The sequence below is a fragment of the Tupaia chinensis genome, unplaced genomic scaffold, assembly GCF_000334495.1.
Source record: "Tupaia chinensis unplaced genomic scaffold, TupChi_1.0 Scaffold000361_2, whole genome shotgun sequence".
Classification (NCBI taxonomy): Eukaryota; Metazoa; Chordata; class Mammalia; order Scandentia; family Tupaiidae; genus Tupaia; species Tupaia belangeri.
In genome coordinates, this window is record NW_006159858.1 from 2,976,722 (window position 1) to 2,981,179 (window position 4,458).

The 4,458-nt window shown below is 44.4% G+C and overlaps 1 protein-coding gene across 17 annotated transcripts in view; it reads left to right on the top strand.

The window, feature by feature from the left end:
- NIF3L1 (NGG1 interacting factor 3 like 1) overlaps positions 1–4,458 on the top strand; it is a 20,642-nt gene that overhangs the window by 15,640 nt on the left and 544 nt on the right. The gene's annotated exons all lie outside the window — the stretch shown is intronic.

A 4,458-nucleotide genomic window follows, 5' to 3' on the forward strand; every position in this document is an offset into this window, starting at 1 on the left:
CAGGCCTTTACCCACGGTGCCCCCTGCCAGCCCCAAGCCTACTTACTTTTTTTTTTAGGGGTGGGGGGGAGAGGTTTTCGCTATAGGGCGCGTGCGCTCGCCAGACAGACAGAGACAGACATAGAGACACAAAGCGAGAAATCACCCCCCGGGGGGATGGTCACGCCGCAATCCCTTCTCCTCCATTCTCCTCTCGGGATCTTGGGCACGCACGCACACGCGCCCGGCGTGAGTTTTAAGCCACCGGGTCCGAGATGCAAACTGCAGTCGACTACGTGGGAGTCCAGTGACATAGCCATTATGCTAACTGCTGGTTCCCAAGCCTACTTACTTTTATAACAGCTCACTCTTAGAGGAACTGTAATCATTACGGAGAACTGAGACAGCTGTAATTTACTCATGAGGGATCTGCCCCAAGTCCTAAAAACCTCCTACTAGGCTCTGCCTCCCAATACTGCCTCATTTGTGCCAAGTTCCAGCACTCAGATCTCAATAGAAGGTACATAGCTTTAGTCTCCTTGGTCTGGAATAGTTCCTCAGCTTTGACTAAATGGCATTGACATTTTTTAATAGCACAGACTTCCCTTTTATTTTCCCTAGGCCTTTTGTTTTATTATCTCAATTTAGAATGTCTTAATTACGTCCTCATAAAAAAATGATCCCCCCCCACCCAAAGGCACATGGGCTTGCTGGAGAGAAGACAGAGAGAGTGAGAGAGTGGGAAAGTGAGAAAGCAAAGCAACTTCCCCCGCCCCACTCTCATAGGCAATGGTTATACCACAATCCTTTCCCTTCCATTTCTCCCTACTTTTGAGATTTTGAGCATGTACACATGTATGCCTGGTGTGTGTCTCAGGCTGCTGGGTCCAGACTCAAACTAGGCAGTCAGCCATGTAGGATCCAGCCACTTTAATCACCATGCCATAGGCTGGCCCAGTAATGACTTTTTAAAAACTTGGGGTTGGCAGGTGGCATGGTGGTTAAAGGCACTGGATTCCAATATGGCTGACCATGGTTTGAGTTCTAGACCTGGCAGCTTGCTTTCTCACTTTCCCTTTCACTTCTCTCTGTTCAATTAAAAATAATAACAACAGGACCAGCAGCTGGCATAATGGCTATGTTGCTGGACTCCCATGCAGTCGACCGTGGTTCGAGTCCCGGACCCAGTGGCTTAAACTCACATTGGGTGCGTGTGCATGTGTGCCCAAGATCCGAGAAGAGAATGGAGGAGAAGGGATTGCAGTGTGGCCATCCCCTCTAGGAGGGTGATTTCTCACTCTCTGTCTCTCTGTCTCTGTCTTTCTGGCAAGTGCATGTGCCCTATAGCAAAAACCTCTCAAAAAAAAAAAAAAAAAAAAAAGGATCCTATGGCTATGTGGAGAAATCAAAAATATATTATCTGGCTAACTTTATTTTATTTTTGTTTTTTGTAAATTTGCCAGCAGGTGCATGTGCTTGCCAGAGAGTGAGAAAGCACCCCCGGTGGGTAGGGTTATGTTACAGTTCCTTCTCCGTTTTTCCACCCTGTTGGGGTTTCGGACATGCACACACACACATGCTTGGTGTATTTCTCAAGCCACCAGGGCTGGAATTTGAACCATAGTCAGCCATGTGGGTTCTGGCTTTCTTAACCACCAGGCCACAGGTCAGTCCACCTGGCTAACTTTGGATGTCTCTGATCTGTGAGGTAACTTTGAATATAACTTTGGGGATGGGAAGTACCAGCTAAAGGACTGAGCGTCAGCTTAGGTGAAGGTTCTTCACCTTCTGAGTCTAGGTGGCGCTCTCTGGTATTAGATGGTCAAGTGTAATGACCTGTAAAAACCAGCAGATGGGGAGCGTCCTCTTCGCACTCCTGTCTCTTGCTCTTCATTGGTTATTTTCCTCACAGCTGCCATCCTGAGCAAGGTTTTCTTTCATTTGCTGTCAGCTATCATTAGAGTCTTCACTGACACCCCACTTAATGTCTTTTCCAGTGAGTGAGCTTATAATAGTCCAGGAACCCAGACTTGTCCTTTCTAAAGTAGAGCTTCTAATCAGGCTATTTTAGTGTCTTTTCCTCCTTTTTTTAACTTTATTTTTACTATTATGTTACAGAGTAGGACATTTTCAAAGATACTTGAATAAAAATTTTCCTTAGAGTAAAGTAACACACATTGGGAGGGGAGTTGAAAAACTGAAGAATAAACTCATTTTTGTTTCCCCCTCTCTCTCATTTATTTTAAAGAATTATTTTTGTTATATTATTATTTTAATTTGACTAGAGAGACCATACACACACAGGGAAAGTGAGAAAGCAAGTGACCACATCCTCAAACCACACTTGAACTGTGGTCGGCCATGTGGGAGTCTAGCACCTTCACCACCACGCCACCGGCTGGCCCCTCTCTCTCTTTTTTAATTTCCAGAGGACATGTACACTTGTCAGAGGGACAGAGAGGAAAAAGCACTCCGCAGTGGAGCTCGGGCACATACACACACATGCCTAGTGTTTTTCAAGTTGCTGGGGCTAAGTTTCAAATCACAGCCATGCAGGGTCCATTTCCTTGAACTGCTAGGCTATAGGATCGGCCTAAATTCATTAGCAAAAAATTTACTTTAAATTTCCTAGAAAGTGTGTGTGGTCATCTGAGAGACGGTACTAGAAAGCATCCCCATGGGGGTATGGTCACACTGCAATCCCTTCTCCATCTCGCCTTCATTTTGGGATTTTTGCATGTGCACACACACATGCCCAGCATGTTTTTCAAGTTGTTGAGTCCAGGACTTGAATCTCACAGTTGACCAGGTGGGGGATCCAGCCACCTTAACAACCACTCCATGGGCCGACCTCATTTTCTTTTTCTGATAACCTCTTTTCCTTAATTTTTTTTTATGCCTTTATGTCTTTAGATAATGGTTCAATTTATACTTCTGTTTTTGTTTTTGTTTTTTGAGAGGTTTTTGCTATAGGGCACGTGCGCTCACCAGAAAGACAGAGACAGAGAGACAGAAAGCAAGAAATCACGCCCCAGGGGAGATGGCCACGCCGCAATCCCTTCTCCATTCTCCTCTTGGTATCTTGGGCACTGTACGCACACACGCCCAGTCACTAGGTCCGGGACTCGAACCGCAGTCGACTACATGGGAGTCCAGCAACATAGCTATTATGCCAACTGCTGGTCCCTCAATTTATACTCCTTATGAACAAACCAAATTGTGTACAATAGATTTTTACTCTTGAATTAGAAGTCTTCACAAGTGGTGTTTTTAAAAATTCAAAACAGCATTTTCCTCAAATCTTTTCACAAAAGATGAGATTCTCTTCCATCTTTAATTTCCTAATTTCTAGAAATTTTGTCTAAGTCAAAGATTAATACTTTGTTTTTCATCTATAAGTAATCTTAAATTCATCTCATTCTTTTTTTAATAATTATTTTATTTATTCATTTATTTATTATTTTTTAATTTGACCAGAGAGAGAGAAAGTGAGGAAGCTAGCCACCAGATTCAGGACTTGAACCCTGGTCAGCCATGTGGGAGTGTCCAGCGCCTTAACCACCACACCACCTGCTGGTCCCAATTCATCTTATTCTTATGAATTGCACTAGCAGTGATACTGAAAATATTGGTGCTCACAAAATATAAAGCAATTTTCCAGGAAAGGTACCTAGGATTTTTTTCCTGAGGTATTACTTACATACTTAATAGTGATCATTTATTTTATTGTGAAAACACTTTTTTTTCTTTTTCTTTTTTTTTACTTTGCTATAAGGAGTATGCACTCACCAGAAGAGACAGAAAGTGAGAGAGCACCCCCCAGCGGGGATGACCATGCCACAATCCCTTCTTCTCTGCTCTCTTGGGATTTTAGGCATGCACACACATGCATGGCATGTTTTGTTTTGTTTTCTAACCAGGTCCAGGACTTAAACTGTGTAGTCATCTATGTGAGACTCAGCCACCTCAACCCCCATGCCACCTGCCTAGCCCAATGTATTCATACAGATCTTGTTTTTTGTTTTTTAATTTTGCCTGAGGAGGTACATGCTTGCCAGAGAGACAGGGAGAGAGGAAAAGTCAGAAAGCACCTTCCATGGGGAACGGTCACACCACAGTCCCTTATCCTTTTTCCCTCCTTTTGGGATCCTGGGTATGCACACATGTGCCTGGTGTGTGACTCAAGCCACCAGGTCTGGGCCTCAGTCGTGCTGTTGGCCATGTTGGACCCAGCCACCCTAACCACCAAGCCACAGCTGGCCCCAGAGTTGGTTCTGTCTGGATATGCTGAATGGGATACTTGCTGTGGGTCTGCCATGGAGGAAGCTGGACTAGTCAGTAGGTTGGCCTTTCTCTCCAAGTTGGAGGACATGTAAGGAAGCTATACAGCTTTCCAGACTTACATGTCAAGTAGCTCTGCTGTATTATGTTTACTGCCCACAGAATACAAGCTTGGTATTGTGCTCTTGTGGTTCAGCA